The sequence below is a fragment of the Bubalus kerabau genome, chromosome X (genome assembly GCF_029407905.1).
Source record: "Bubalus kerabau isolate K-KA32 ecotype Philippines breed swamp buffalo chromosome X, PCC_UOA_SB_1v2, whole genome shotgun sequence".
Classification (NCBI taxonomy): Eukaryota; Metazoa; Chordata; class Mammalia; order Artiodactyla; family Bovidae; genus Bubalus; species Bubalus kerabau.
In genome coordinates, this window is record NC_073647.1 from 35,111,304 (window position 1) to 35,134,381 (window position 23,078).

Here is a 23,078-nt window from a genome sequence, read left to right on the forward strand (position 1 = left end):
AAGAAGACCCTTTGTCAACGGAGGTACCGAGGCAGTGTGAAAGTAAGATGATTCCAACTAAGCTCCCCATGTTCTCCATTGACTTGGCTGCCCCAAACCTCTACCCACCCTTGCCTGGCACAAAAGCCCTCATGAGCTCACATCCCTTTTTCATGAAATCTCCCTTCCAACTCCGCTTTTTTCTTTCCTAAAGTCTCATACCCTTGTCTTGTCTTTCCAGGCACGAACTATGACCATGAGGGTCAGAAGACCTGTTCAAGGAACCTTGAGAAAGAAAATCCGACCATATGCCACTCAGTCGAAGAAGGTGAAGACAACCAGAAAACCCAACTGTTTTCTCCGTTCCTGTGCACGTAAGAAACTGAATCAAAGCCGTAAAAGGTACCAAAATATGAGGCGTGATCAAAGAAGGAGGCAGAATCCAAAGAGAAGATAAGCTCAGCCGCCCCAGAATAAGAGACCCTGGAGAAGTACAAGCTGGGCAGCCAGTAACTGACTCGAAAAGGTCAGACAGTGTAGAACTGTGCCTCCAGAGGTCTGCTTTCGTAGAAATGGCCAACCAAGGAAAGACTCTCACACTAACATAGTAAACTGATGGCTGCAATTACAATAAACATCAAATAGGGAAAAGATATTTGCGTGTGTGTGAATTTTCTGATGGAAGGGAGGGAAAGAAGAGAAGAGGTGGGCACTGGAGATGGGAGGGATATGGGGTCGCGAGAGGTTGGGGAACAGACCCTCGGGTCCCCAGTTAGCCAGAGAGTAGTGGTCTGGATTGGGTCAGGAGTCTGCACTGAAGATGGATAACCCTGATTAACATTTGATTTCAAGGGCAAGGAGTAGTGGTATGGTGTTACAGCCTTTGTTTGGGGTGTGGAATGACATTAGGGTCTAGATTGCCAGACCCAGAAAGGAAGAGGTTGTCACATAGGGGTGGTGAATGTGAAAGTCCCCCCGAGAAAGGTAGGCAGGAATCACCTCCTGGCCACCTACCTCATAAAAGGGATTGTTGCATCACTCACCTATGCTGTCGGCTAAAGGTGCTCAGAAGGCACGAAGTGCTGATACACCTAAAACCCACAAATAGCACTCCCAGGGAGTACAATAATGTGTGGAGGGAACAAATCATATAATGACTAGGACACCTTTTTGCTAAGAAAATTTTGGGAGCAATGTATTCCCAAAGGAAGAGCAGTGATGGTGGCCCAATCCCAGTGCACGTTACAAACAGGATCACCACTCACAGAGAATTTTTCTTTCCCCCCGGGGGGCAGTATGCAGGTTGTGGAAGCATGGTTCCCTGAACAGCGATTGAACCCGTGCCCTTCTAGGGAAAGCACAGAGTCCTAACCACTGGACAGTCATGGAAGTCTGTACAGTGAATTTTTACATAAGAACTAACAAAAGACTGAGTAAAAGCTGGTCTTTTAATGATCACCATACCCTAGGATTTCAAAATAACTACTCTCCTAAAACATTCTTCCCCAATAAAGTCTTTTGTTAGTCCAAATTCTACAAATTTATCATGGTTTAAAGAAAGAGTACGAGATATTTAATTTGGTGTTAAATTTCATTTTGAAATGTTTCAAAAGGGCCAAGGAATAGTCAAACAATTATGGAGGTACATAAGGCAGTCTCTGACCATAAGAATCCTGCGTGTCTTCAGAAAGCTTTTTAGAAACAACTAAAACACAGAGTTTCACCATAGGCATCAAACGAGTTGAGTTCAGATTTTAACTCAAGGATATGTTATCTTTTATCTGGACTGCAGCTCCCTAATTACATCTTTCTGGCACTCTAACTCCTGGGAGACCCCAGTGATGATTCACAGTCAGTCACTGAATGTGATTTAAAATCAATAAAAGTGAAAGACCCCCTGGGTGTGCTGTCCTTTCTTTCCGTTTTTTCTTTTTTTGAGTTCTTTTTTTCTAAATTCATTTATTTTGATTTGAGGCTAATTACGTTGCAATATTGTAGTGGTTTTTGCCATACATTGACATGAATCAGCCTTGGGTGTCCATGGGTTCCCCATCCTGAATCCCCCCTCCCACCTCCCTCCCCATCCCATGCCTCAGGGTCATCCCAGTGCACCAGCCCTGAGCACCTAGTCTCATGCATCAAACCTGGACTGGTGATCTGGTTCACATAGAATAATATACATGTTTCAATGCTCTTCTCTCAAATCATCCTACCCTCCCCTTCTCCCACGGAGTCCAAAAGACTCTTCTATACATCTGTGTCTCTTTTGCTCTCTCGCATATAGGGTCATCATTGCCATCTTTCTAAATTCCATATATATGTGTTTGTGTACTGTATTGGCGTGTTTCTTTCTGACGTCCTTCACTCAGTATAATAGGCTCCCGTTTCATCCACCTCTTTCGAACTGATTCAAACGTATTCTTTGTAATGGATGAGGTACATTCCATTGTGTATATGTACACCAGCTTTCTTATCCTTTAGTCAGCTGATGGACTTCTAGGTTGCTTCCGTGTCCTGGCTATTATTAACAGTGCTGCGATGAACATTGGGGTACCCGTGACTCTTTCAATTCTGGTGTCCTCTGTGTGCATGCCCAGCAGTGGGATTCCTGGGTCATATGGCAGTTCTATTTTCAGTTTTTTAAGGAGTCTCCACACTATTCTCCGTAGTGACTGTACTCGATTGCATTCCCACCAACAAAGTGAGAGGGTTCCCTTTTCTCCACACCCTCTCCAGCATTTATTTTTTGTAGACTTTTGGGTAACAGCCATTCTGACCAGCGTGAAAGGGTACCTCAAGGTCGTCTGGATTTGCATTTCTCTGATAATGAGTGATGTTGAGCATCTCTTCATGTGTTTGTTAGCCATCTGTATGACTTCTTTGGAGAAATGTTGTTTAGTTCATCAGCCCGTTTTTTGAATTGGTCATTTCTTGGTCTGCAATTGAGCTGTGGGAGCAGCTTTTATATTTTTGAGATTATTTCTTCGTCAGCTGCTTTGTTTGCTCTTACTTCCTCCCATTCTGAAGGCTGTCTTTTCACCTTGCTTATACTTTCCTTTGTTGTGCAAAAGCTTTTGAATTTAATTTGGCCCTATTCATTTACTTGTGCTATTTTGCTATACAATTTGGTCCTGTTCATTTATTTCCATTACTCTGAGAGGTGGGTCATAGAGTATCCTGCTGTGATTTATGTCAGAGTGTGTTTTGCCTATGTTTGCCTCTAGGAGTTTTATAGTTTCTGGTCTTAAGTTTCGATCTTTAATCCATTTTGAATTTATTTTGTGTATGGTGTTAGACAGTGTTCTAGTTTCATTCTTTTACTAGTGGTTGACCATTTTTCCCAGCACCTCTTCTTAAAGAGGTTGTCTTTTCTCCATTGTCTATTCTTGCCTCCTTTGTCAAATATAAGGTGTCCATAGGCGCGTGGATTTATCTCTGGGCTTTCTATTTTGTTCCCTTGATCTGTATTTCTGCCTCTGTGCCAGTATCATACTGCTTTTTTTTTGTTTGTTTGTTTTTTTTTTTTTTTTTTTTTTTTTTTCAGTTGTCCTAGTACCATTTATTAAAGGACCCATCCCTTCCCTATGGACTTAATATGTTTGTTGTTCAGTCACTTAAGTTGTGTCTGAGTCTTTGTGACCTCGTGGACTGCAATTCACCAGGCTTCCCTGTCCTTCACTATTTCCCTAATTTTGCTCAAACTCATGTCCATTGAGTCGGTAATGCCATCTGATCATCTCATCCTCTATTGTCCCCTTGTCCTCTTGCCTTCAATCTTTCCCAGCATGAGACTTTTTGCTAATGAGTCAGTTCTTCGCATCAGGTGGCCAAAGTATCGCAGCTTCAACTTCAGCATCATTCCTTCCAATGAATATTCAGTGTTCATTTCCTTTAGAATTGACTGGTTTGATCTCCTTGCTGTCCAAGGGAGTCTCAAGAATCTTCTCCATCTCCACAACTTGAAAGCATCCATTCTTCAGTGCTCAGTATTCTTTATGGTCCAACTCTCAGATCCATACATAGCTACTGGAAAAACCATAGCTTTAACTATATGAATCTTTGTTGGCAAGTGATGTCTCTGCTTTTTAATTCATTGTCTAGGTTTGTCATAACTTTTCTTCCAAGGAGCAGCATCTTTTAATTTCATGGCTGCAGTCACTGTCTGTAGTGATTTTAGAGCCCAAGAAAAGAAAATCTGTCACTGTTTCCACTTTTTCTCCTCTATTTGCCATGAAGTGATGGGACCAGATGCCATGATCTTAGTTTTTTGAATGTTGAGTTTTAAGCCAGCCTTTTGACTCTCCCCTTTCACCTTCATCATGAGGCTCTTTAGTTCCTCTTCACTTTCTGCCATTAGAGTGGTTTCATCTGCACATCTAAGGTTGTTGGTATGTCTCCTGACAATCTTGATTCCAGCTTGTGATTCATCCAGCCTGGCTTTTTGCATGATGTATGCTGCATATAAGTTAAATAAGCAGGGTGACAATATACAGCCTTGACATAATTCTTCCCCAATTTGGAACCAGTTTGTTATTCCATGTTCAGTTTTAACTGTTGCTTCTTGACCTGCATAGAGGTTTCTCAGGAGGCAGGTAAGGTGAACTGGTATTCCCATCTCTTGAAGAATTTTCCAGTTTGCTGTGAGCCACACAGTCAAAGGTTTAGTGTAGTCAATGAAGCAGAAGTAGATGTTTTTCTGTAATTCCTTTGCTTTTTCTATGAGCCAGTTTATACTGTTTTGATGACTGTAGCTTTGTAATAGAGCCTGAAGTCAGGTAGGTTGATTCCTCCAGTTCCATTCTTCTTTGGCAAGGTTGCTTTGGGCTATTCCAGGTTTTCTGTATTTCCATACAAACTGTGAAGCTATTTGTTCTAGTTCTGTGAAAAATACCATTGGTAGCTTGATAGGGATTGCATTGAATCTATAGATTGCTTTGTGCTGTGTACTCATTTTCACTATATTGATCATTCTGATCCATGAACATGGTATATTTCTCCATCTATCTGTGTGATCTTTGATTTCTTTCATCAGTGCTTTGCAGTTTTCTATGTATTGGTCTTTTCTTGGATCATCCAAACAGCAAGAGAGTTCAGAAAAAACATCTATTTCTGCTTTATTGACTATGCCGAAGCCTTTTACTGTGTGGACCACAATAAACTGTGGAAAATTCTGGAAGAGACGGGAATACCAGACCACCTGACCTGCCTCTTGAGAAACTTGTATGCATTTCAGGAAGAAACAGTTAGAGGTGGACATGGAACAACAGCCTGGTTCCAAATAGGAAAAGGAGTATGTCAAGGCCGTATATTGTGCCCCGACTCATTTATCTTCTATGCAGTGTACAACATGAGAAACGCTGGGCTGGAAGAAGCACACGCTGGACTCAAGATTGCCGGGAGAAATATCAATAACCTCAGATATGCAGATGACACCACCCTTATGGCAGAAAGTGAAGAGGAACTAAAAAGGCTCTGCATGAAAGTGAAAGAGGAGAGTGAAAAAGTTGGCTTAAAACTCAACATTCAGAAAACGCAGATCATGGCATCTGGTCCCATCACTTCATGGGACATAGACGGGGAAACAGTGGAACCAGTGTCAGGCTTTCTTCTTTGGGCTCCAAAACCACTGCAGATGGTGACTGCTGCCATGAAAGGGAAAGACGCTTACTCCTTGGAAGAAAACTATGATCCACCTAGACAGTGTATTAAAAGGAAGAGACATTACTTTACCGACAAAGGTCCATATGTCAAAGCTAAGTTTTCCCAACAGTCATCAGGTATGCATGGGAGAGTTGGACCATAAAGAAAGCTGAGCACTGAAGAACTGATGGTTTTGAACTGTGGTGTTGTGGAAGACTCTCGAGAGTCCCTTGGATTGCAAGGAAATCAATGCAGTCAATGCTAGAGGAAATCAGTCCTGAATATTCATTGGAAGGACTAATGCTGAAGCTCCAATACTTTGGCCATCTGAGGCAAAGACTGGCTCCTTGGAAAAGACCCTGATGCAGGGAAAGATTGAAGGCCAGAGGAGAAGGGGACGTCAAAGGATGAGATGGTTGGATGGCATCACCATCTTGATGGGCTTGAATTTTAAGCAAGCTCTGGGAGTTGGTGATGGACAGTGAAGCCTGATGTGCTGCACACAATAGGGTCTCAGAGAGTCAGAAATGACTGAGCCATTGAACGGAACTGATTGCAATTGGGAAAGTATTTTGAGCACAGATCCTTACATGTCTGAAGTAGAACAGAAAAAGAAGTTTCTTTACCATGGAAGTATGAGTAGGGTCAGCAGGAACTCTGTGTGTGTGTGTGTGTGTGTGTGTGTGTGTGTGTGTGTGTGTGTGATGGGGCAGGTAGGAGGATGGATGAGCAGACAGCATGATGGGGCTGTTTTACAGCAATTGTTTCTCTCTGATAGTGAGCTGATTCTCAGAATGAGCTCTTAAGGGAGACAGAAAACTTTGAATCTTAGCGCTTGCTCAAGTTTGGGCGAAAGCTGAAGTTCAGAGGAGAGAAGCTTGGCTAAAGTTTAGCCAAGCCGAGTCATCGTGTATTTTATGGATAATTGTGAGCAGTTGGCCAGTCTCTGCCGTTGTTTAAGAGAGGCAAAGTCTGTCCTTAGACAATACCGTTGTTCTTCAAATTGCAAGTCCATGTGCCTGACGCAGAAGGAGGCCCATCAAAACTTAACCTTAAAGTTTGGAACAGAGAAAGTTGATTAAAGATTCATACAAGGAGATGGGTGGTTCATGCCCTAAGACCCCAAAGTTAGTAAAAGTTTTCAGTAAGTGCATGTACAATTAAATGTTAGGGAGAGTGGTGGTAAGTTGCTGCAGACTTCTTGGTGTCATACCCTTTGTGCTTAAGGTTAGGTCATGGTCAGGTAATGAGGTTCCTATAAACCTGTACTAGATGAATGTTATTCTCTGTCCTGACAAGAAAGGGCAGTCTCAAGGCACAGCTTTCACCCTGCAATGTCCCAGTGCTGGTTAAGGGGAAGCAGATCTCAGCCAGCAGCTCCATCAGTGCCAGGTTCCCACACTCTGCCCAGCCGTCATCCCTGACGGAGACAGGCATCCAACATAATAGGTCCTCAGTTTCCGTCCTCAGGGCATCCATATGGGGAGACCAGTTCTCACAGTCTGAGACCCAGATAGAAAACCACTGCTAGTAGGTCGCAGCGACAGGGATGCGGGAGAGGTACACTGCTCCTCAAGGCTTTGGCCAAGGCTAGTGGAGGGCCTTAGTGAGGGCTATGGAGGGCTACAACATCTAGTCCCCAGTGTATTCCCTGGGCCCTCCAGCTCACCCACTGGCCGAAATCTGCGTGAGCTCCAGGGCCTCCAGAATGAGGCCTGAATCTGCCTCTTATCTCAGTCTCCTCCTGATGACCGCCACACCACCCTTGACTTAATCACTTTCCCTATGGCCCCCTCATTGATAGTAAGTAACCTGTGGGCAGGGCCCACTGTGGTGCTGACCAACAGCTAAGCAGGACAACTAATGGTCACTCATTGACAGTTGGCTGCTTGTGAATGGGGCCCTCTGAGGCACCAAGCAATGTTTGAACAGCACCTGTTGCCTAGGGACAGGATGGCTTGAAATGAAGCACACCAATGGCTTCCTGTTAAGGGCTGTGCTCATCCTGCTCTGTTACACTGCAAAGAGTAGAAGAATCACTGTGAATTTAAGGTTTGTCAAAGGAGTTTTCAGGGTGGGCTGGACTTCACAATCTTGTGGGCTTTGAACTATTTATACTATATGCTGAGCATGTGATCAAGTGGCAGCTGTTGGAGAGGCATAGAGGTGACAGCACTGGTGACAGCTAGGCCTGGGAATATAATGAAAAGTATGATATGCAAAAGTCAACTAATTATGTGAAATCAAATCTGAGGTCGGAAATGAGTCAATCAAAAAGATTCCAGCACACTGGACCCAAAGTGTCCTTATGTAACAGAGCACAGCCCTTCGCAGGTAGCCATTGCTGTGCCTTATTACTCTGCATCCTGTTACTAGGCAACAGGGCTTGCTCTTCCATTGGTCAGTGCCTCATGGACCCCACCCACAAGCAACCAACTATCACTGAGTTACCTGCAGGTACTTGTCCTGCTCAGCTCTTGGTCAGGCCTGCAATGGGCCCTACCTCCTGATAACTGACAAGGAGGGATGACTGGGGAAATGATTTAGTCAAGACTCAGTGGAAGAGTGGTGAACTGATTTTGACTTTGAGCACTTTCCTTAAAAAAAAAAAAAATAATAATAATAATCAGGAATGTATTTCTGATAGATGGAGCAAGTTGAGTTTCCTTGCTGAATATGAGAGTTGAAGTGTCCCAACAAAATTTAGTGGAGGAGACATGTAGAAGTGTCTTTGTTCTGATGTGTACTCTGAGGGAGACTGTGTATTAAACTTTGGGCAACAGACTGAGCATTCACCAAGTCTGGGGGTCGTTAAAGCTCATGACAGGAGATCAAACACCCAACCTGTTCTTAATTACCTTTTGCCACCTTAAGTGCTTGCTCTTAAGTTCCTTAAGCCCCTCAGGAACCCCCAACAGGCAGAAGGTGGGCTAGAGATGAAGTGATTACTCTGAAAGGCTGAAGTGGGACAGAAAGGGTTTGGCAGATGTTTTCAGAGGGATGAAGGAGGCAGGAGTGTTGAAGTGGCACATATAAGTCAAAGGATAAAGGGAACTGAAAGGAAGTTTGAAGGTCATGAGGAGAAACACCATGGCCCTGAATCACCACTGCCCAGAATCAGACACACAGAGGTGTCATCAGTGGAGAAGTTATAAAATGGCCTCCCTCAGCATCCACTAGCCCATGTTGATGGGCACAGTGGTACATTGTGATGTCTAAGCCCCCCAAGATGCTATTGGCTGGGGTGGTGCCTAACTGACCAATCAGATTGAAGGGTGTGGCTCCTCATTGTCCTGAAAGGGTATAAATAGGGAGACCAGAGGCAGAGATTCTAGGTTAGGCCACTTCTTGGCATCATCCTGACTAAGGGAATCAGGAACCCACGGCAGTCAAGAAGAGTTACAAGGCGGTTTGCCTCAAGGATGAATGGACAAAAGAAGACCCTTTGTCAACGGAGGTACCGAGGCAGTGTGAAAGTAAGATGATTCCAACTAAGCTCCCCATGTTCTCCATTGACTTGGCTGCCCCAAACCTCTACCCACCCTTGCCTGGCACAAAAGCCCTCATGAGCACACATCCCTTTTTCATGAAATCTCCCTTCCAACTCCGCTTTTTTCTTTCCTAAAGTCTCATACCCTTGTCTTGTCTTTCCAGGCACGAACTATGACCATGAGGGTCAGAAGACCTGTTCAAGGAACCTTGAGAAAGAAAATCCGACCATATGCCACTCAGTCGAAGAAGGTGAAGACAACCAGAAAACCCAACTGTTTTCTCCGTTCCTGTGCACGTAAGAAACTGAATCAAAGCCGTAAAAGGTACCAAAATATGAGGCGTGATCAAAGAAGGAGGCAGAATCCAAAGAGAAGATAAGCTCAGCCGCCCCAGAATAAGAGACCCTGGAGAAGTACAAGCTGGGCAGCCAGTAACTGACTCGAAAAGGTCAGACAGTGTAGAACTGTGCCTCCAGAGGTCTGCTTTCGTAGAAATGGCCAACCAAGGAAAGACTCTCACACTAACATAGTAAACTGATGGCTGCAATTACAATAAACATCAAATGGGGAAAAGATATTTGCGTGTGTGTGAATTTTCTGATGGAAGGGAGGGAAAGAAGAGAAGAGGTGGGCACTGGAGATGGGAGGGATATGGGGTCCCGAGAGGTTGGGGAACAGACCCTCGGGTCCCCAGTTAGCCAGAGAGTAGTGGTCTGGATTGGGTCAGGAGTCTGCACTGAAGATGGATAACCCTGATTAACATTTGATTTCAAGGGCAAGGAGTAGTGGTATGGTGTTACAGCCTTTGTTTGGGGTGTGGAATGACATTAGGGTCTAGATTGCCAGACCCAGAAAGGAAGAGGTTGTCACATAGGGGTGGTGAATGTGAAAGTCCCCCCGAGAAAGGTAGGCAGGAATCACCTCCTGGCCACCTACCTCATAAAAGGGATTGTTGCATCACTCACCTATGCTGTCGGCTAAAGGTGCTCAGAAGGCACGAAGTGCTGATACACCTAAAACCCACAAATAGCACTCCCAGGGAGTACAATAATGTTTGGAGGGAACAAATCAAATAATGACTAGGACACCTTTTTGCTAAGAAAATTTTGGGAGCAATGTATTCCCAAAGGAAGAGCAGTGATGGTGGCCCAATCCCAGTGCACGTTACAAACAGGATCACCACTCACAGAGAATTTTTCTTTCCCCCCGGGGGGCAATATGCAGGTTGTGGAAGCATGGTTCCCTGAACAGCGATTGAACCCGTGCCCTTCTAGGGAAAGCACGGAGTCCTAACCACTGGACAGTCATGGAAGTCTGTACAGTGAATTTTTACATAAGAACTAACAAAAGACTGAGTAAAAGCTGGTCTTTTAATGATCACCATACCCTAGGATTTCAAAATAACTACACTCCTAAAACATTCTTCCCCAATAAAGTCTTTTGTTAGTCCAAATTCTACAAATTTATCATGGTTTAAAGAAAGAGTACGAGATATTTAATTTGGTGTTAAATTTCATTTTGAAATGTTTCAAAAGGGCCAAGGAATAGTCAAACAATTATGGAGGTACATAAGGCAGTCTCTGACCATAAGAATCCTGCGTGTCTTCAGAAAGCTTTTTAGAAACAACTAAAACACAGAGTTTCACCATAGGCATCAAACGAGTTGAGTTCAGATTTTAACTCAAGGATATGTTATCTTTTATCTGGACTGCAGCTCCCTAATTACATCTTTCTGGCACTCTAACTCTTGGGAGACCCCAGTGATGATTCACAGTCAGTCACTGAATGTGATTTAAAATCAATAAAAGTGAAAGACCCCCTGGGTGTGCTGTCCTTTCTTTCCGTTTTTTCTTTTTTTGAGTTCTTTTTTTCTAAATTCATTTATTTTGATTTGAGGCTAATTACGTTGCAATATTGTAGTGGTTTTTGCCATACATTGACATGAATCAGCCTTGGGTGTCCATGGGTTCCCCATCCTGAATCCCCCCTCCCACCTCCCTCCCCATCCCATGCCTCAGGGTCATCCCAGTGCACCAGCCCTGAGCACCTAGTCTCATGCATCAAACCTGGACTGGTGATCTGGTTCACATAGAATAATATACATGTTTCAATGCTCTTCTCTCAAATCATCCTACCCTCGCCTTCTCCCACGGAGTCCAAAAGACTCTTCTATACATCTGTGTCTCTTTTGCTCTCTCGCATATAGGGTCATCATTGCCATCTTTCTAAATTCCATATATATGTGTTTGTGTACTGTATTGGCGTGTTTCTTTCTGACGTCCTTCACTCAGGATAATAGGCTCCCGTTTCATCCACCTCTTTCGAACTGATTCAAACGTATTCTTTGTAATGGATGAGGTACATTCCATTGTGTATATGTACACCAGCTTTCTTATCCTTTAGTCAGCTGATGGACTTCTAGGTTGCTTCCGTGTCCTGGCTATTATTAACAGTGCTGCGATGAACATTGGGGTACCCGTGACTCTTTCAATTCTGGTGTCCTCTGTGTGCATGCCCAGCAGTGGGATTCCTGGGTCATATGGCAGTTCTATTTTCAGTTTTTTAAGGAGTCTCCACACTATTCTCCGTAGTGGCTGTACTCGATTGCATTCCCACCAACAAAGTGAGAGGGTTCCCTTTTCTCCACACCCTCTCCAGCATTTATTGTTTGTAGACTTTTGGGTAACAGCCATTCTGACCAGCGTGAAAGGGTACCTCAAGGTCGTCTGGATTTGCATTTCTCTGATAATGAGTGATGTTGAGCATCTCTTCATGTGTTTGTTAGCCATCTGTATGACTTCTTTGGAGAAATGTCTGTTTAGTTCATCGGCCCGTTTTTTGAATTGGTCATTTCTTGGTCTGCAATTGAGCTGTGGGAGCAGCTTTTATATTTTTGAGATTATTTCTTCGTCAGCTGCTTTGTTTGCTCTTACTTCCTCCCATTCTGAAGGCTGTCTTTTCACCTTGCTTATACTTTCCTTTGTTGTGCAAAAGCTTTTGAATTTAATTTGGCCCTATTCATTTACTTGTGCTATTTTGCTATACAATTTGGTCCTGTTCATTTATTTCCATTACTCTGAGAGGTGGGTCATAGAGTATCCTGCTGTGATTTATGTCAGAGTGTGTTTTGCCTATGTTTGCCTCTAGGAGTTTTATAGTTTCTGGTCTTAAGTTTCGATCTTTAATCCATTTTGAATTTATTTTGTGTATGGTGTTAGACAGTGTTCTAGTTTCATTCTTTTACTAGTGGTTGACCATTTTTCCCAGCACCTCTTCTTAAAGAGGTTGTCTTTTCTCCATTGTCTATTCTTGCCTCCTTTGTCAAATATAAGGTGTCCATAGGCGCGTGGATTTATCTCTGGGCTTTCTATTTTGTTCCCTTGATCTGTATTTCTGCCTCTGTGCCAGTATCATACTGTTTTTTTTTTTGTTTTTTTTTTTTTTTGTTGTTGTTGTTTTTTTTTCAGTTGTCCTAGTACCATTTATTAAAGGACCCATCCCTTCCCTATGGACTTAATATGTTTGTTGTTCAGTCACTTAAGTTGTGTCTGAGTCTTTGTGACCTCGTGGACTGCAATTCACCAGGCTTCCCTGTCCTTCACTATTTCCCTAATTTTGCTCAAACTCATGTCCATTGAGTCGGTAATGCCATCTGATCATCTCATCCTCTATTGTCCCCTTGTCCTCTTGCCTTCAATCTTTCCCAGCATGAGACTTTTTGCTAATGAGTCAGTTCTTCGCATCAGGTGGCCAAAGTATCGCAGCTTCAACTTCAGCATCATTCCTTGCAATGAATATTCAGTGTTCATTTCCTTTAGAATTGACTGGTTTGATCTCCTTGCTGTCCAAGGGAGTCTCAAGAATCTTCTCCATCTCCACAACTTGAAAGCATCCATTCTTCAGTGCTCAGTATTCTTTATGGTCCAACTCTCAGATCCATACATAGCTACTGGAAAAACCATAGCTTTAACTATATGAATCTTTGTTGGCAAGTGATGTCTCTGCTTTTTAATTCATTGTCTAGGTTTGTCATAACTTTTCTTCCAAGGAGCAGCATCTTTTAATTTCATGGCTGCAGTCACTGTCTGTAGTGATTTTAGAGCCCAAGAAAAGAAAATCTGTCACTGTTTCCACTTTTTCTCCTCTATTTGCCATGAAGTGATGGGACCAGATGCCATGATCTTAGTTTTTTGAATGTTGAGTTTTAAGCCAGCCTTTTGACTCTCCCCTTTCACCTTCATCATGAGGCTCTTTAGTTCCTCTTCACTTTCTGCCATTAGAGTGGTTTCATCTGCACATCTAAGGTTGTTGGTATGTCTCCTGACAATCTTGATTCCAGCTTGTGATTCATCCAGCCTGGCTTTTTGCATGATGTATGCTGCATATAAGTTAAATAAGCAGGGTGACAATATACAGCCTTGACATAATTCTTCCCCAATTTGGAACCAGTTTGTTATTCCATGTTCAGTTTTAACTGTTGCTTCTTGACCTGCATAGAGGTTTCTCAGGAGGCAGGTAAGGTGAACTGGTATTCCCATCTCTTGAAGAATTTTCCAGTTTGCTGTGAGCCACACAGTCAAAGGTTTAGTGTAGTCAATGAAGCAGAAGTAGATGTTTTTCTGTAATTCCTTTGCTTTTTCTATGAGCCAGTTTATACTGTTTTGATGACTGTAGCTTTGTAATAGAGCCTGAAGTCAGGTAGGTTGATTCCTCCAGTTCCATTCTTCTTTGGCAAGGTTGCTTTGGGCTATTCCAGGTTTTCTGTATTTCCATACAAACTGTGAAGCTATTTGTTCTAGTTCTGTGAAAAATACCATTGGTAGCTTGACAGGGATTGCATTGAATCTATAGATTGCTTTGTGTTGTGTACTCATTTTCACTATATTGATCATTCTGATCCATGAACATGGTATATTTCAACATCTATCTGTGTGATCTTTGATTTATTTCATCAGTGCTTTACAGTTTTCTATGTATTGGTCTTTTTTGGATCATCCAAACAGCAAGAGAGTTCAGAAAAAACATCTATTTCTGCTTTATTGACTATGCCGAAGCCTTTTACTGTGTGGACCACAATAAACTGTGGAAAATTCTGGAAGAGATCGGGAATACCAGACCACCTGACCTGCCTCTTGAGAAACTTGTATGCATTTCAGGAAGAAACAGTTAGAGGTGGACATGGAACAACAGCCTGGTTCCAAATAGGAAAAGGAGTATGTCAAGGCCGTATATTGTGCCCCGACTCATTTATCTTCTATGCAGTGTACAACATGAGAAACGCTGGGCTGGAAGAAGCACACGCTGGACTCAAGATTGCCGGGAGAAATATCAGTAACCTCAGATATGCAGATGACACCACCCTTATGGCAGAAAGTGAAGAGGAACTAAAAAGGCTCTGCATGAAAGTGAAAGAGGAGAGTGAAAAAGTTGGCTTAAAACTCAACATTCAGAAAACGCAGATCATGGCATCTGGTCCCATCACTTCATGGGACATAGACGGGGAAACAGTGGAACCAGTGTCAGGCTTTCTTCTTTGGGCTCCAAAACCACTGCAGATGGTGACTGCTGCCATGAAAGGGAAAGACGCTTACTCCTTGGAAGAAAACTATGATCCACCTAGACAGTGTATTAAAAGGAAGAGACATTACTTTACCGACAAAGGTCCATATGTCAAAGCTAAGTTTTCCCAACAGTCATCAGGTATGCATGGGAGAGTTGGACCATAAAGAAAGCTGAGCACTGAAGAACTGATGGTTTTGAACTGTGGTGTTGGGGAAGACTCTCGAGAGTCCCTTGGATTGCAAGGAAATCAATGCAGTCAATGCTAGAGGAAATCAGTCCTGAATATTCATTGAAAGGACTAATGCTGAAGCTCCAATACTTTGGCCATCTGAGGCAAAGACTGGCTCCTTGGAAAAGACCCTGATGCAGGGAAAGATTGAAGGCCAGAGGAGAAGGGGACGTCAAAGGATGAGATGGTTGGATGGCATCACCATCTTGATGGGCTTGAATTTTAAGCAAGCTCTGGGAGTTGGTGATGGACAGTGAAGCCTGATGTGCTGCACACAATAGGGTCTCAGAGAGTCAGAATTGACTGAGCCATTGAACGGAACTGATTGCAATTGGGAAAGTATTTTGAGCACAGATCCTGACATGTCTGAAATAGAACAGAAAAAGAAGTTTGTTTAACATGGAAATATGAGTAGGGTCAGCAGGAACTCTGTGTGTGTGTGTGTGTGTGTGTGTGTGTGTGCGTTTGTGTGTGTGTTAGGGCAGGTAGGAGGATGGATGAGCAGACAGCATGATGGGGCTGTTTTACAGCAATTGTTTCTCTCTGATAGTGAGCTGATTCTCAGAATGAGTTGTTAAGGGAGACAGAAAACTTTGAATCTTAGCGCTTGCTCAAGGTTGGGCGAAAGCTGAAGTTCAGAGGAGAGAAGCTTGGCTAAAGTTTAGCCAAGCCGAGTCATCGTGTATTTTATGGATAATTGTGAGCAGTTGGCCAGTCTCTGCCGTTGTTTAAGAGAGGCAAAGTCTGTCCTTAGACAATACCGTTGTTCTTCAAATTGCAAGTCCATGTGCCTGACGCAGAAGGAGGCCCATCAAAACTTAACCTTAAAGTTTGGAACAGAGAAAGTTGATTAAAGATTCATACAAGGAGATGGGTGGTTCATGCCCTAAGACCCCAAAGTTAGTAAAAGTTTTCAGTAAGTGCATGTACAATTAAATGTTAGGGAGAGTGGTGGTAAGTTGCTGCAGACTTCTTGGTGTCATACCTTTTGTGCTTAAGGTTAGGTCATGGTCAGGTAATGAGGTTCCCATAAACCTCTACTAGATGAATGTTATTCTCTGTCCTCACAAGAAAGGGCAGTCTCAAGGCACAGCTTTCACCCTGCAATGTCCCAGTGCTGGTTAAGGGGAAGCAGATCTCAGCCAGCAGCTCCTTCAGTGCCAGGTTCCCACACTCTGCCCAGCCGTCATCCCCGACGGAGACAGGCATCCAACATAATAGGTCCTCAGTTTCCGTCCTCAGGGCATCCATATGGGGAGACCAGTTCTCACAGTCTGAGACCCAGATAGAAAACCACTGCTAGTAGGTCGCAGCGACAGGGATGCGGGAGAGGTACACTGCTCCTCAAGGCTTTGGCCAAGGCTAGTGGAGGGCCTTAGTGAGGGCTATGGAGGGCTACAACATCTAGTCCCCAGTGTATTCCCTGGGCCCTCCAGCTCACCCACTGGCCCAAATCTGCGTGAGCTCCAGGGCCTCCAGAATGAGGCCTGAATCTGCCTCTTATCTCAGTCTCCTCCTGATGACCGCCACACCACCCTTGACTTAATCACTTTCCCTATGGCCCCCTCATTGATAGTAAGTAACCTGTGGGCAGGGCCCACTGTGGTGCTGACCAACAGCTAAGCAGGACAACTAATGGTCACTCATTGACAGTTGGATGCTTGTGAATGGGGCCCTCTGGGGCACCAAGCAATGTTTGAACAGCACCTGTTGCCTAGGGACAGGATGGCTTGAAATGAAGCACACCAATGGCTTCCTGTTAAGGGCTGTCCTCATCCTGCTCTGTTACACTGCAAAGAGTAGAAAAATCACTGTGAATTTAAGGTTTGTCAAAGGAGTTTTCAGGGTGGGCTGGACTTCACAATCTTGTGGGCTTTGAACTATTTATACTATATGCTGAGCATGTGATCAAGTGGCAGCTGTTGGAGAGGCATAGAGGTGACAGCACTGGTGACAGCTAGGCCTGGGAATATAAAGAAAACTATGATATGCAAAAGTTAACTAATTATGTGAAATCAAATCTGAGGTCGGAAATGAGTCAATCAAAAAGATTCCAGCACACTGGACCCAAAGTGTCCTTATGTAACAGAGCACAGCCCTTCGCAGGTAGCCATTGCTGTGCCTTATTACTCTGCATCCTGTTACTAGGCAACAGGGCTTGCTCTTCCATTGGTCAGTGCCTCATGGACCCCACCCACAAGCAACCAACTATCACTGAGCTACCTGCAGGTACTTGTCCTGCTCAGCTCTTGGTCAGGCCTGCAATGGGCCCTACCTCCTGATAACTGACAAGGAGGGATGACTGGGGAAATGATTTAGTCAAGACTCAGTGGATGAGTGGTGAACTGATTTTGACTTTGAGCACTTTCCTTAAAAAAAAAAAATAATAATAATAATAATCAGGAATGTATTTCTGATAGATGGAGCAAGTTGAGTTTCCTTGCTGAATATGAGAGTTGAAGTGTCCCAACAAAATTTAGTGGAGGAGACATGTAGGAGTGTCTTTGTTCTGATGTGTACTCTGAGGGAGACTGTGTATTAAACTTTGGGCAACAGACTGAGCATTCACCAAGTCTGGGGGTCGTTAAAGCTCATGACAGGAGATCAAACACCCAACCTGTTCTTAATTACCCTTTGCCACCTTAAGTGCTTGCTCTTAAGTTCCTTAAGCCCCTCAGGAACCCCCAACAGGCAGAAGGTGGGCTAGAGATGAAGTGATTACTCTGAAAGGCTGAAGTGGGACAGAAAGGGTTTGGCAGATGTTTTCAGAGGGATGAAGGAGGCAGGAGTGTTGAAATGGCACAAATAAGTCAAAGGATAAAGGGAACTGAAAGGAAGTTTGAAGGTCATGAGGAGAAACACCATGGCCCTGAATCACCACTGCCCAGAATCAGACACACAGAGGTGTCATCAGTGGAGAAGTTATAAAATGGCCTCCCTCAGCATCCACTAGCCCATGTTGATGGGCACAGTGGTACATTGTGATGTCTAAGCCCCCCAAGATGCTATTGGCTGGGGTGGTGCCTAACTGACCAATCAGATTGAAGGGTGTGGCTCCTCATTGTCCTGAAAGGGTATAAATAGGGAGACCAGAGGCAGAGATTCTAGGTTAGGCCACTTCTTGGCATCATCCTGACTAAGGGAATCAGGAACCCACGGCAGTCAAGAAGAGTTACAAGGCGGTTTGCCTCAAGGATGAATGGACAAAAGAAGACCCTTTGTCAACGGAGGTACCGAGGCAGTGTGAAAGTAAGATGATTCCAACTAAGCTCCCCATGTTCTCCATTGACTTTGCTGCCCCAAACCTCTACCCACCCTTGCCTGGCACAAAAGCCCTCATGAGCCCACATCCCTTTTTCATGAAATCTCCCATCCAACTCCGCTTTTTTCTTTCCTAAAGTCTCATACCCTTGTCTTGTCTTTCCAGGCACGAAATATGACCATGAGGGTCAGAAGACCTGTTCAAGGAACCTTGAGAAAGAAAATCCGACCATATGCCACTCAGTCGAAGAAGGTGAAGACAACCAGAAAACCCAACTGTTTTCTCCGTTCCTGTGCACGTAAGAAACTGAATCAAAGCCGTAAAAGGTACCAAAATATGAGGCGGGATCAAAGAAGGAGGCAGAATCCAAAGAGAAGATAAGCTCAGCCGCCCCAGAATAAGAGACCCTGGAGAAGTACAAGCTGGGCAGCCAGTAACTGACTCGAAAAGGTCAGACAGTGTAGAACTGTGCCTCCAGAGGTCTGCTTTCGTAGAAATGGCCAACCAAGGAAAGACTCTCACACTAACATAGTAAACTGATGGCTGCAATTACAATAAACATCAAATGGGGAAAAGATATTTGCGTGTGTGTGAATTTTCTGATGGAAGGGAGGGAAAGAAGAGAAGAGGTGGGCACTGGAGATGGGAGGGATATGGGGTCCCGAGAGGTTGGGGAACAGACCCTCGGGTCCCCAGTTAGCCAGAGAGTAGTGGTCTGGATTGGGTCAGGAGTCTGCACTGAAGATGGATAACCCTGATTAACATTTGATTTCAAGGGCAAGGAGTAGTGGTATGGTGTTACAGCCTTTGTTTGGGGTGTGGAATGACATTAGGGTCTAGATTGCCAGACCCAGAAAGGAAGAGGTTGTCACATACGGGTGGTGAATGTGAAAGTCCCCCCGAGAAAGGTAGGCAGGAATCACCTCCTGGCCACCTACCTCATAAAAGGGATTGTTGCATCACTCACCTATGCTGTCGGCTAAAGGTGCTCAGAAGGCACGAAGTGCTGATACACCTAAAACCCACAAATAGCACTCCCAGGGAGTACAATAATGTTTGGAGGGAACAAATCAAATAATGACTAGGACACCTTTTTGCTAAGAAAATTTTGGGAGCAATGTATTCCCAAAGGAAGAGCAGTGATGGTGGCCCAATCCCAGTGCACGTTACAAACAGGATCACCACTCACAGAGAATTTTTCTTTCCCCCCGGGGGGCAATATGCAGGTTGTGGAAGCATGGTTCCCTGAACAGCGATTGAACCCGTGCCCTTCTAGGGAAAGCACAGAGTCCTAACCACTGGACAGTCATGGAAGTCTGTACAGTGAATTTTTACAGAAGAACTAACATGAGACTGAGTAAAAGCTGGTCTTTTAATGATCACCATACCCTAGGATTTCAAAATAACTACACTCGTAAAACATTCTTCCCCAATAAATTCTTTTGTTAGTCCAAATTCTACAAGTTTATCATGGTTTAAAAGGAAGAGTACGAGATATTTAATTTGGTGTTAACTTTCATTTTGAAATGTTTTAAAAGGTCCAAGGAATAGTCAAACAATTATGGAGGTACATAAGGCAGTCTCTGACCATAAGAATCCTGCGTGTCTTCAGAAAGCTTTTTAGAAACAACTAAAACACAGAGTTTCAACATAGGCATCAAACGAGTTGAGTTCAGATTTTAACTCAACGATATGTTATCTTTTATCTGGACTGCAGCTCCCTAATTAAATCTTTCTGGCACTCTAACTCCTGGGAGACCCCAGTGATGATTCACAGTCAGTCACTGAATGTGATTTAAAATCAATAAAAGTGAAAGACCCCCTGGCTGTGCTGTCCTTTCTTTCCGTTTTTTCTTTTTTTGAGTTCTTTTTTTCTAAATTCATTTATTTTGATTTGAGGCTAATTACTTTGCAATATTGTAGTGGTTTTTGCCATACATTGACATGAATCAGCCCTGGGTGTCCATGGGTTCCCCATCCTGAATCCCCCCTCCCACCTCCCTCCCCATCCCATGCCTCAGGGTCATCCCAGTGCACCAGCCCTGAGCACCTAGTCTCATGCATCAAACCTGGACTGGTGATCTGGTTCACATAGAATAATATACATGTTTCAATGCTCTTCTCTCAAATCATCCTACCCTCGCCTTCTCCCACGGAGTCCAAAAGACTCTTCTATACATCTGTGTCTCTTTTGCTCTCTCGCATATAGGGTCATCATTGCCATCTTTCTAAATTCCATATATATGTGTTTGTGTACTGTATTGGCGTGTTTCTTTCTGACGTCCTTCACTCAGTATAATAGGCTCCCGTTTCATCCACCTCTTTCGAACTGATTCAAACGTATTCTTTGTAATGGATGAGGTGCATTCCATTGTGTATATGTACACCAGCTTTCTTATCCTTTAGTCAGCTGATGGACTTCTAGGTTGCTTCCGTGTCCTGGCTATTATTCACAGTGCTGCGATGAACATTGGGGTACCCGTGACTCTTTCAATTCTGGTGTCCTCTGTGTGCATGCCCAGCAGTGGGATTCCTGGGTCATATGGCAGTTGTATTTTCAGTTTTTTAAGGAGTCTCCACACTATTCTCCGTAGTGACTGTACTCGATTGCATTCCCACCAACAAAGTGAGAGGGTTCCCTTTTTTCCACACCCTCTCCAGCATTTATTGTTTGTAGACTTTTGGGTAACAGCCATTCTGACCAGCGTGAAAGGGTACCTCAAGGTCGTCTGGATTTGCATTTCTCTGATAATAAGTGATGTTGAGCATCTCTTCATGTGTTTGTTAGCCATCTGTATGACTTCTTTGGAGAAATGTCTGTTTAGTTCATCGGCCCGTTTTTTGAACTGGTCATCTCTTGGTCTGCAATTGAGCTGTGGGAGCAGCTTTTATATTTTTGAGATTATTTCTTCGTCAGCTGCTTTGTTTGCTCTTACTTCCTCCCATTCTGAAGGCTGTCTTTTCACCTTGCTTATACTTTCCTTTGTTGTGCAAAAGCTTTTGAATTTAATTTGGCCCTATTCATTTACTTGTGCTATTTTGCTATACAATTTGGTCCTGTTCATTTATTTCCACTACTCTGAGAGGTGGGTCATAGAGTATCCTGCTGTGATTTATGTCAGAGTGTGTTTTGCCTATGTTTGCCTCTAGGAGTTTTATAGTTTCTGGTCTTAAGTTTCGATCTTTAATCCATTTTGAATTTATTTTGTGTATGGTGTTAGACAGTGTTCTAGTTTCATTCTTTTACTAGTGGTTGACCATTTTTCCCAGCACCTCTTCTTAAAGAGGTTGTCTTTTCTCCATTGTCTATTCTTGCCTCCTTTGTCAAATATAAGGTGTCCATAGGCGCGTGGATTTATCTCTGGGCTTTCTATTTTGTTCCCTTGATCTGTATTTCTGCCTCTGTGCCAGTATCATACTGTTTTTTTTTTTGTTTTTTTTTTTTTTGTTGTTGTTGTTGTTTTTTTTTTTTTTCAGTTGTCCTAGTACCATTTATTAAAGGACCCATCCCTTCCCTATGGACTTAATATGTTTGTTGTTCAGTCACTTAAGTTGTGTCTGAGTCTTTGTGACCTCGTGGACTGCAATTCACCAGGCTTCCCTGTCCTTCACTATTTCCCTAATTTTGCTCAAACTCATGTCCATTGAGTCGGTAATGCCATCTGATCATCTCATCCTCTATTGTCCCCTTGTCCTCTTGCCTTCAATCTTTCCCAGCATGAGACTTTTTGCTAATGAGTCAGTTCTTCGCATCAGGTGGCCAAAGTATCGCAGCTTCAACTTCAGCATCATTCCTTCCAATGAATATTCAGTGTTCATTTCCTTTAGAATTGACTGGTTTGATCTCCTTGCTGTCCAAGGGAGTCTCAAGAATCTTCTCCATCTCCACAACTTGAAAGCATCCATTCTTCAGTGCTCAGTATTCTTTATGGTCCAACTCTCAGATCCATACATAGCTACTGGAAAAACCATAGCTTTAACTATATGAATCTTTGTTGGCAAGTGATGTCTCTGCTTTTTAATTCATTGTCTAGGTTTGTCATAATTTTTCTTCCAAGGAGCAGCATCTTTTAATTTCATGGCTGCAGTCACTGTCTGTAGTGATTTTAGAGCCCAAGAAAAGAAAATCTGTCACTGTTTCCACTTTTTCTCCTCTATTTGCCATGAAGTGATGGGACCAGATGCCATGATCTTAGTTTTTTGAATGTTGAGTTTTAAGCCAGCCTTTTGACTCTCCCCTTTCACCTTCATCATGAGGCTCTTTAGTTCCTCTTCACTTTCTGCCATTAGAGTGGTTTCATCTGCACATCTAAGGTTGTTGGTATGTCTCCTGACAATCTTGATTCCAGCTTGTGATTCATCCAGCCTGGCTTTTTGCATGATGTATGCTGCATATAAGTTAAATAAGCAGGGTGACAATATACAGCCTTGACATAGTTCTTCCCCAATTTGGAACCAGTTTGTTATTCCATGTTCAGTTTTAACTGTTGCTTCTTGACCTGCATAGAGGTTTCTCAGGAGGCAGGTAAGGTGAACTGGTATTCCCATCTCTTGAAGAATTTTCCAGTTTGCTGTGAGCCACACAGTCAAAGGTTTAGTGTAGTCAATGAAGCAGAAGTAGATGTTTTTCTGTAATTCCTTTGCTTTTTCTATGAGCCAGTTTATACTGTTTTGATGACTGTAGCTTTGTAATAGAGCCTGAAGTCAGGTAGGTTGATTCCTCCAGTTCCATTCTTCTTTGGCAAGGTTGCTTTGGGCTATTCCAGGTTTTCTGTATTTCCATACAAACTGTGAAGCTATTTGTTCTAGTTCTGTGAAAAATACCATTGGTAGCTTGATAGGGATTGCATTGAATCTATAGATTGCTTTGTGCTGTGTACTCATTTTCACTATATTGATCATTCTGATCCATGAA